Genomic DNA, 11,384 nt, shown 5'->3' with positions numbered 1-11,384 from the left:
GAGTCAAGGGTGCAGAGAGAGATAGCAGACGAAATCATCAAGGAATAGCAAAGGACCACCGCTTGCTCAGGCAAATAGCCTTGAGTTCATGAAGTGTCCTAATTCTTTTTTCACAAGACTACAAAAGGCTTGCTATTTAAGAAACTGACATAGTATTAAGAGTAATTTTTACTTAAAGATACATAGAGTGCACCTGCAAGATAGCTAGTAGCAACATAATATCAGAAGGCATTAGTTGCTATTGCTGCTATGAATCCCACCACATTCCTCTCCTTATTCTTGGAAAATACAAAAATCTCATGAGAATGTTTTACTGAGAAAAGCCCAGCAACTGCCTTCAGTGACAAAACAAGTCTTTTAACAAAACATTCTTTACTTGCCAGCTGCACCCCTATCCAAGGCCACGCAACAGGCCACTCCACTACACTTTACCTAAGATTCTAATGTCTAGTTAATCTTTATTCATTTACTATATTCATACACTAGTTAAGTTCTAACTTTATTCTTTCTAACATGATTAATAAGAAGAAGTTCTCCTACAAACTTAACCCTTTATGAGGGATATCATGGCCAGCCTCTTATGTTTATGAGCCCAGTTCAAGGGGCTTACAGGCTTTTCTGTGGAACTTACACCTTCTGTCTCATTTCCAAAGAAATTACTACAAATCTACAGGGAAGGCATGGTACTATTATCCCTGTGCCATAAATAATAGCACACACCCAGAAAAGGGGGGAATATAAGGCCAGATTAATTCAAAAGATTAAAGGGGGAAGTATCGTTGTGCCTTTCCTTTGCGGTGACTTTGTCAACCCGCAGCTGTTGGTCTTTACTGCGGTGACTCTATCTTCTTTTGCTGTGACTTTGTCAACCAGCAGTTGTGAATCTTCTCCTGCTATGACCTAGTTAGCCAGCATTAGTGAATCGGCTCCCGACACTATCCAGTATTTACACAGTAACAGAACAATTGTTAGTTATATGTGAGTAAGGAGATGCATTTATGTATTCACCTGGGAGTTATAGGTAGATAAAATGTTATTTTTGCATTTCTATGAGATCCCAGGGCAACTTTATTTTTGGAAATTGTACTTTGTGTTACCATCTCCTCATTTTGTGTTATAAAGCTTGATTAAAAAATAAAAGCTAATTTTTATCTATAACTTTACCTTGTCTTCTATCTATATCTATAACTATTTTGGGGTCAGCTCTATACTTCTTTCTTATTTCACTTTGTCCTTTGGGTAGAATTTTTTTCTCTAAAGAATATTTTAATACTATGAGAAAAATACTTATAATACGACAAGTTGAAAACTCTTCTTAACTATATATTTATGTGAATATTTGTAACCCCGTTCTATTTTTAAGCATTCATTTATTGCTTTTATAATTAGAAAACAAAATTATTTAGAAATGAGTCAAAGTTAGGGTTTATTATTCCTTTTTAAATTAAACCCAAGGAGAAACAGGTAAGTTTTTATGAAACTTCCACTAGAGTTTAAATCCAAGTATTATTCCATTCAGCTGAGGCACTTGAAAAGAGACCGCACCTATTGGTTTTACTCAAAATGGTGATAAGATTGTTCCCAAAATGTAGGGTTCCCTGTTGAAAAAGTGGAAAGCAGATTCAAGCTCTTCAGGCTTTGTGTGGAGGAGAGCTCTACAAACATCCTGGACCACTAGAAAGACAAACAAGTGGATCCTGGGGCAAATGAAGCCTGAAACATGACTGGAGGCAAAAATTATAATACTGAAGCTGTCCTACTTTGAGCACATCATGAAAAAGCAGGGTTCTTTGGAAACAATAATTACGCCAAGAAAAATAGAAGGCAACAGGCAAAGGGAAGACCGAATATGGCATGGATTGATGCCATAAAAGAAGCCCTAGGCATGAGTCTACAGGAGCTGAGCAGGGCTGTTGAGGACAGAACACTGTGGACATCGGTCACTCATAGGGTCACCAAGAATTGTAACCAACTATGTGTCATGTAACACACGTGCACACAGACACACACACTCCCACACAATTTTACTATTGTGTCCACTTGCTGCATAAATTAGTGTTATATTTGCAAATAGAAAATGATTTTTATTTCTTTTGCAAATGGCATTTCCATACTCTACAGTCATTTGTATTTAGGTGGGTCTCTTTCATAGAAGAATATGGAATAGACCTTGGCCAGTTAGCTCAGTTAGAGTGTTGTCCCAAATCGACAAAGTTGTGGGTTCAATCCCCAGTTAGGGCACACCTAAGAAGCAACCAATGAATGCATGGCTCAGGGGAACAACAAATGAATGTTTCCCTTTTCTCTCCCTTCCTCTCTCTGTCTCTCTAAAAATCAGTCAATCAATAAAAAAATAAATTAAACCCTGCTGGATGGCTCAGTTGGTTGGAGCGTCATCCCAAAGTGCAGAGGTTGCTGATTCAATCCCCAGTCAGAGCACATACAGGAACAGCTTGATGTTCCTGCCTCTCTCTCTCCCCATGCCTCCAACAAAAAAGAATATGAAATAGGTGTTCCTTGAAGTCTCTTCTGAAGTGCAGTATACTGGCCAAGCTACCCCAGAGATTTTCAATGTATTGTTCCTGGGCCAGCAGAAAGGATTCTATGGGAACTTGTTAGGAATACAGGTTCACAGACCCCACTACAGACATCCAAAATAAAAAATTGAGCTTGACTAGGCAGTGGCACAGTAGATAGAGCATTGGACTGGCACGCAAAAGACCCAGGTTCAAAATCCCGAGGTCACCGGCTTGAGCGTGGGTTCATCTGGTTTGAACACAGGTCACCAGCTTGAAGCCAAGGTCGCTGGCTTGAGCACAGGGTCATTCACTCTGCTGTAGCCCCCCCAGTCAAGGCACATATAAGAAAGCAATTAATGAACAACTAAGGTGCCCCAATGAAGAACTGATGCTTCTCATTTCTCTCCCTTCCTGTCTGTCTGTCCCTTTCTCTTTTTCTCTCTCTGTCTTTGTCACACACACAAAAAAGACATATGCAACTGGGTGTCCTGTATTTACTCTGGCAAATTGCACCTGGTCCCTGACCTCTAGATAACCCCTCACCTAGCACTGAGAGAAAACTGTCCCTGTTCCTGCCAGAAAACTAGAAACTTATTTCTAGAAGACCAATTTGAACATTCGACCATCAGCCCTTACTGATGATTTACTGGAAACAGAGGTTGACTGAAAGTCTTCATGTGGAATGGCAAGCCTGCCCCCACAATACCCAGTCTCTGTTCCCCACGTGACTGCCTGCCAGCCTTATAATGACCTGAGAGATTATTCTGGGTATAGGTTGTGCCCATTTCATCAAGAAACTTGTGTTTCCTCATTAGAGCTTTCTAGATTTAGATTAATGATTTCTTTCTGAGCAATAAACTGAGACCTGAACAGACTAATAGGAAGGGGGCACTCAATTCTCCCAGGCCAATAAACCACACCAAGCAAGAATCCTCACTAAGCATATAGCACCCGGTGAACTTGTTGAAACTAACTCCTTAAATATTAATCATCAGTCAAGAAACACCAGATATTTGAGAAACACCATTTGTGTAAAGATCAAAGATCAAAACAAAAATATTTTTTAAAAGAAATTGGAAGAGAGAAAAGCAATTCAAGGTTTGGAAGAAAACTTATAAAAATTGCCATCATCAGAGAAACGAGATTCAATTTACTTTTTTCTTTTGAGATAAGAAAGAAATGATGTAGAAAAGTTCAGAAAACAAAGAAGTCTTACAAATTAAAAATATGAGAGAAGATATAAAAAATTCAATTCTGAACTATAACTAAATCCAAAGAATAATCCCAGAAAAACAAATAAAATAAAACTATGGAAGTAGGAACATGATAAGACCATTTAAGTCTCTTATATTTAACTTATAGAAGAAGCAAAAAGAATAGAGAAAGAAATTTGCAAAATAAATTAATAAATAAAAACATATACAATAAAATTCCCAGAACTAAAGAACACAGGCTTCTTGATTAATGAGCTCAACACATAACTAGGAGAATGGCTAAGAAACTAAAGGAAACGTAACAAAGCATATTATTAAGTTTGAAATATATTGAGGAGAAGAGTTTAAAAATTTCTACATAGAACAAGGTGTCACATACAGAAGATTAGGAATCATTTGTCAACATCAACAGATAGAAGAGGATTCAGCAACGCTTTCACAATTCTGAGGAAATATAATTTCCAACCTTAATTCCTCTATAGTTAAACTACGAAATAAGTATGAGTTAAAAATGAAGAGAAGTGCAGATACGTAAGTACTTAAATAGTCACTTCCCAAGTATCCTTTAACTGCTTCAGCAAAATGAGGAAACAAATCAAGAACAAGAAAAACACAGTGCCCTGCCGGTTAGCTCAGTGGTAGAGTGTCAGCCTGGTGTGCAGGAGTCCCAGGTTCGATTCCCAGCTAGGGCACACAGGAGAAGCGCCCATCTGCTTCTCCACCCCTTCCCCTCTCCTTCCTCTCTGTCTCTCTCTTCCCCTCCCGCAGCCGAGGCTCCATTGGAGCAAAGATGGCCCGGGCGCTGAGGATGGCTCTGTGGCCTCTGCCTCAGGCGCTAGAATGGCTCTGGACGCCCCAGATGGGCAGAGCATCGCCCCCTAGTGGGCATACCAGGTGGATCCCGGTCGGGCGCATGTGGGAGTCTGACTGCCTCCCCGTTTTCAACTTCAGAAAAATACAAAAAACAAACAAAAAAACCACACAGTGTTCAAGAAATACAGAATTCAGTAAAGGAGAGAGGAATAAGGATTCTCAAATGATGGCAAAGGCAATCGGAGGACAACAGGTGTTTACAGATGTATAGTAAGCCTGGTGAGCACCAACCCACACTGTAAAGAAGGGAACCTAGGTGCGTGTCTCCAAGAATAAAGTTTGGTCACCAAATTTTAGAGGATATTTGCACTACTGAAGGAATGTCTGTGTATAAATGGATCTTAGGTCCCTAAAAAGGGGAAAGGAAGAGGAAGAGAGAGGGAGAGGAGAAGGGAAAGAGAACGAGGAAAAGGTCTGATTTCATTTGTCAACCCCAAAGAAAATTAAAAGATTTAACAGAAAAAAATAGAAACCTAAATTTTGAAATAAAGTTAAATCCAAAATTACTTAGCTCAGCAGTAAATAATATATAAGTAACTATTTTAAAATAAAAATTATAACATAACTATATTGGAAAAATATGAGAAAAGACAGTTTGGGAATATGAGTAAGGCTGTATGTGTCTATGTGTTTAGAGAGTTGAAAAAAGGGAAATTCCCTATTAAAAAGTAGGAAGTCAATAGAACCTATGTAAAACTAAAAAAATATATATGAATTGTGGTTATTTAAAAACTGTTTTTGAAATATTGCCACTAATAATAGAAAAAAAAATCTCCAAGAGTTCATCATGATTTACATCTAGGAATTGGTATTGAAGAGGGGTGGGACAAGGAACTGCTTTTTAAATTATAAAGTTTTGATAGCTATTTTTAAATTATGTATATTAAATATTTATAAACTAATATGTACATAAATATTTGGTAAAATAATATATAATATATATATTTTTTTCTCTGATTTGATTCCTTTCCTCATCAAGGATTTTGAGTATACCATGAGGTTTACTAGTATTGCTTCCTCCTTATGCTAATTTTTTTTCTGACTTGTACAGCACAAGTAGCATGCCCTGTCTTATTTTCTAGTTTTTTTTTTTTTTTTAAATAAATTTTTATTAATGGTAATGGGATGACATTAATAAATCAGGGTACATATATTCAAAGAAAACATGTCTAGGTTACCTTGTCATTAAATTATGTTGCATACCCCTCGCCCAAAGTCAGATTGTCCTTGGCCACCCTCTATCTAATTCTCTGTGCCCCTCCCCCTCCCCCTAACTCTCCACCTGTCCTCCCTCCCCCCACCCCTGGTAACCACCACACACTTGTCCATGTCTCTTAGTCTCATTTTTATGTTCCACCAATGTATGGAATCATGTAGTTCTTGTTTTTTTCTGATTTACTTATTTCACTCCGTATAATGTTATCAAGATCCCACCATTTTGCTGTAAATGATCTGATGTCATCATTTCTTATGGCTGAGTAGTATTCCATAGTGTATATGTGCCACATCTTCTTTATTCAGTCTTCTGTTGAAGGGCTTTTTGGTTGTTTCCATGTCTTGGCCACTGTGAACAGTGCTGCAATGAACATGGGGCTACATGTGTCTTCACGTATCAATGTTTCTGAGGTTTTGGGGTATATACCCAGAAGAGGGATTGCTGGGTCATAAGGTAGTTCTATTTGCAGTTTTTTGAGGAACCACCATACTTTCCTCCATAATGGTTGTACTACTTTACAGTCCCACCAACAGTGAATGAGGGTTCCTTTTTCTCCACAGCCTCTCCAACATTTGCTATTACCCGTCTTGTTGATAATAGCTAATCTAACAGGGGTGAGGTGGTATCTCATTGTAGTTTTGATTTGCATTTCCCTAATAACTAATGAAGCTGAGCATCTTTTCATATATCTGTTGGACATTTGTATCTCTTCCTGGGAGAAGTGTCTATTCATGTCTTCTTCCCATTTTTTTATTGGATTCTTTGTTTGTTTGTTGTTGAGTTTTATGAGTTCTTTGTAAATTTTGGAAATTAGGCCCTTATCTGAGCTGTTGTTTGAAAATATCATTTCCCATTTAGTTGGCTGTCTGTTTATTTTTATATCAGTTTCTCTTGCTGAGCAAAAACTTTTTATTCTGATGTAGTCCCATTCATTTATCTTTGCCTTCACTTCTCTTGCCATTGGAGTCAAGTTCATAAAATGTTCTTTAAAACCCAGGTCCATGAGTTTAGTACCTATGTCTTCTTCTATGTACTTTATTGTTTCAGGTCTTATATTTAGGTCTTTGATCCATTTTGAATTAATTTTAGTACACGGGGACAGGCTGTAGTCGAGTTTCATTCTTTTGCATGTGGCTTTCCAGTTTTCCCAACACCATTTGTTGAAGAGGCTTTCTTTTCTCCATTGTGTGTTGTTGGCCCCTTTATCAAAGATTATTTGACCATATATATGTGGTTTTATTTCTGGGCTTTCTATTCTGTTCCATTGGTCTGAGTGTCTATTTTTCTGCCAATACCATGCTGTTTTGATTATTGTGGCCCTATAATATAGTTTAAAGTCAGGTATTGTAATGCCCCCAGCTTCATTCTTTTTCCTTAGGATTGTTTTGGCTATTCGGGGTTTTTTATAGTTCCATATAAATCTGATGATTTTTTGTTCCATTTCTTTAAAAAATCTCATAGGGATTTTGATGGGAATTGCATTAAATTTGTATATTGCTTTGGGTAATATGGCCATTTTGATTATATTTATTCTTCCTATCCAAGAACAAGGAATATTTTTCCATCTCATTGTATCTTTTTCGATTTCCCTTAACAATGCTTTGTAATTTTCATTATATAGGTCCTTTACATTCTTTGTTATGTTTATTCCTAGGTATTTTATTTTTTTTGTTGCAATCGTGAAGGGGATTATTTTTTTGAGTTCGTTTTCTAATATTTCATTGTTGGCATAGAGAAAGGCTATGGACTTCTGTATGTTAATTTTGTATCCTGCGACCTTACTGTATTGGTTTATTGTTTCTAATAATCTTTTTGTGGAGTCCTTCGGGTTTTCGATGTATAGGATCATATCATCAGCAAAAAGTGATACCTTTACTTCTTCTTTTCCGATATGGATGCCTTTTATTTCTTTGTCTTGTCTGATTGCTCTGGCCAGAACTTCTAGCACCACGTTAAATAAGAGTGGAGAGAGTGGACAACCCTGTCTTGTTCCTGATTTAAGGTAGAAAGTCCTCAGTTTTATGCCGTTTAATAGGATGTTGGCTGATGGTTTATCATATATGGCCTTTATCATGTTGAGATATTTTCCTTCTATACCCATTTTGTTGAGAGTCTTAAACATAAAATTGTGTTGTATTTTATCAAAAGCCTTTTCTGCATCTATTGATAAGATCATGTGGTTTTTGTTCTTTGTTTTGTTGATATGGTGTATTACGTTAACCGTTTTGCGTATGTTGAACCATCCTTGAGATTCTGGGATGAATCCCACTTGATCATGATGTATTATTTTTTTAATATGTTGTTGTATTCGGTTTGCCAGTATTTTGTTTAGAATTTTAGCATCTGTATTCATTAGAGATATTGGTCTGTAGTTTTCTTTCTTTGTGCCTTCCTTGCCAGGTTTTGGTATGAGGGTTATGTTGGCCTCATAAAATGTGTTTGGAAGTATTGCTTCTTCTTCAATTTTTTGGAAGACTTTGAGTAGAATAGGAACCAAGTCTTCTTTGAATGTTTGATAGAATTCACTAGTATAACCGTCTGGGCCTGGACTTTTATTTTTGGGGAGGTTTTTAATAGTTTTTTCTATTTCCTCCCTGCTGATTGGTCTGTTTAGGCTTTATGCTTCTTCATGACTCAGTCTAGGAAGGTTGTATTGTTCTAGGAATTTATCCATTTCTTCTAGATTGTTGTATTTGGTGGCATATAATTTTTCATAGTATTCTACAATAATTCTTTGTATATCTATGATGTCTGTGGTGATCTCTCCTCTTTCATTTTGGATTTTATTTATTTGAGTCCTGTGCCTTTTTTCCTTGGTGAGTCTTGCCAAGGGTTTGTCAATTTTGTTGATCTTTTCAAAGAACCAGCTCCTTGTTTTATTGATTTTTTCTATAGTTTTTCTGTTCTCTATTTCATTTATTTCTGCTCTGATTTTTATTATCTCCTTTCTTCGGCTGGTTTTGGGTTGTCTTTGTTCTTCTTTTTCTAGTTCCTTAAGGTGTGAAGTTAAATGGTTTACTTCGGCTCTCTCTTGTTTGTTCATATAGGCCTGAAGTGATATGAACTTTCCTCTTATTACTGCTTTTGCTGCATCCCAGAGATTCTGATATGTCGTATTTTCATTTTCATTTGTCTGTATGTATCTTTTGATCTCTGCGCTTATTTCTTCTTTGACCCATTCATTTTTTAGAAGTATGTTGTTTAGTTTCCACATTTTTGTGGGTTTTTCCCCCTCTTTTTTGCAGTTGAATTCTAGTTTCAAGGCTTTATGATCAGAAAATATGCTTGGTACAATTTCAATTTTTCTAAATTTGCTGATATTGTCTTTGTGGCCCAACATATGGTCAATTCTTGAGAATGTTCCATGTACACTAGAGAAAAATGTATACTCTGTCGCTTTGGGATGAAGTGTCCTGTAGATGTCTATCATATCCAGGTGTTCTAGTATTTCGTTTAAGGCCACTATATCTTTATTGATTCTCTGTTTGGATGACCGATCTAGAGCCGTCAGCGGAGTATTGAGGTCTCCAAGTATGATTGTATTTTTGTTAGTTTTTGTTTTAAGGTCAATAAGTAGCTGTCTTATATATTTTGGTGCTCCTTGGTTTGGTGCATATATATTAAGGATTGTTATGTCTTCTTGATTCAGTGTCCCCTTAATCATTATGAAGTGACCATTTTTGTCTCTGAGTACTTTTTCTGTCTTGTAGTCAGCATTATCAGATATGAGTATTGCTACACCTGCTTTTTTTTGGGTGTTGTTTGCTTGGAGTATTGTTTTCCAGCCTTTCACTTTGAATTTGTTTTTATCCTTGTTGCTTAGATGTGTTTCTTGTAGGCAGCATATAGTTGGATTTTCTTTTTTAATCCATTCTGCTACTCTGTGTCTTTTTATTGGTAAGTTTAATCCATTTACATTTAGTGTAATTATTGACACTTGTGGGTTCCCTACTGCCATTTTATAAATTGCTTTCTGTTAGTTTTGTATCTTGTTTGATTCTTCTCTTTTGTTTTTCTATCATTTGTTTCTGTTTGTTTGTGTTCCATACTTCTTTCCTCTGTTGCTACCTTTTTTAAGTCATGTGTTTTTGTGGTGGTTTTTTCTAGGGTGGTTACCATTAAGTAATGAAAAGGGTACCTACCATATTCATTGTAGTACCCTATCTTATAAGTATTTCTGCACTTCATCGTCCTTTGCTACTGTTAATCTCCATTCTCTCCCCCCTTTTTTTTCCTTTGTTGTCACAGTTTAAGTTTGTTTTTATTGTGTTCTTGGTGGAGCTGTTACTTGTGGTGTTGTTTTATTTTGTTCTTTGAATCTGGTTGAAAAACCCCCTTTAGTATTTCCTGGAGTGGGGGCTTTCTGCTGATAAATTCTCTCATCTTTTCTGTATTTGTGAATGTTTTTATATCTCCTTCATACTTGAAGGATAGCTTTGATAGGTATAGTATTCTTGGCTGAAAGTTCCTCTCTTTCAGGGCTTTAAATATTGGGGTCCACTCTCTTCTAGCTTGTAGAGTTTCTGCTGAGAAATCTGATGATAATCTAATAGGCCTTCCTTTATATGTTGTACTCTTCTTTTCCCTGGCTGCCTTGAGAATTTTTTCTTTGTCATTGGTTTGTGTCAACTTTATTATGATGTGCCTTGGAGTGGGTTTGTTGGGGTTAAGAAAACTCGGTGTTCTGTTTGCTTCTTGAATTTGAGGCTTTAGTTCTTTCCACAGGCTTGGGAAGTTCTCGTCTATTATTTGTTTGAGTATATTCTCCATTCCATTTTCTTTCTCTTCTCCCTCGGATATACCTATTATTCTTATGTTATTCTTTCTGATGGAGTCAGACAATTCCTGTAGGGCTTTCTCATTTTTTATTATTTTTGAGTCTCTTTCTTCTTCTCTCTGTTGTGCCTCAAGTTGTTTGTCTTCTATTTCACTAATCCTATCTTCAATCTGGGTTGTTCTGCTAGCTAAGCTTGTTACCTCGTTTTTCAGCTCGTGAATTGAGTTTTTCATTTCTGTTTGATTTGTTTTTATAGTTTCAATTTCCTTGGTAATATATTCTTTGTGTTCATTGAGTTGTTTTCTGATCTCCCTATATTGCCTTTCTGTGTTTTCTTGTATATCTCTGAGTATTTTTAAGATTTCTATTTTAAATTCTCTGTCATTTAGCTCCAAGGCTTCCAATATGTTAAGTCTTTTCTCCATAGATTTTTCCACATCTATTTGTGTTACCTCTCTTTCTTTTGTATCCATAATATTCGATTTCTTCTTTCTTATTGGCATCTGAGGGTGGTCTTGTTGATAGCACTAATTAGAATTAATAAAGAGTAAAAAGTAAAAAAAAAAAAAAAAAAACCCAAAGGGTAAAACACCCCACAAAAAAAGCAGTAATAATTTATTATTTCCCCCTTTTTTTTTCTTTCTTCTCCTTCCCTCCTCTCCCCTCCTCAGGGAAATATCGTGCCTATAATGGAGGGCCTGGTTTGCGGTGAAGAGTTCAAGGGGCAAAAAAAAAGGGGAGTAGGGACCTACTAAATGCAAAAAAAAAAAAAAAAAAAAAAGGAA

Source organism: Saccopteryx leptura, chromosome 2, assembly GCF_036850995.1.
Source record: "Saccopteryx leptura isolate mSacLep1 chromosome 2, mSacLep1_pri_phased_curated, whole genome shotgun sequence".
Lineage (NCBI taxonomy): Eukaryota > Metazoa > Chordata > Mammalia > Chiroptera > Emballonuridae > Saccopteryx > Saccopteryx leptura.
This window is presented reverse-complemented; position numbering follows the sequence as displayed.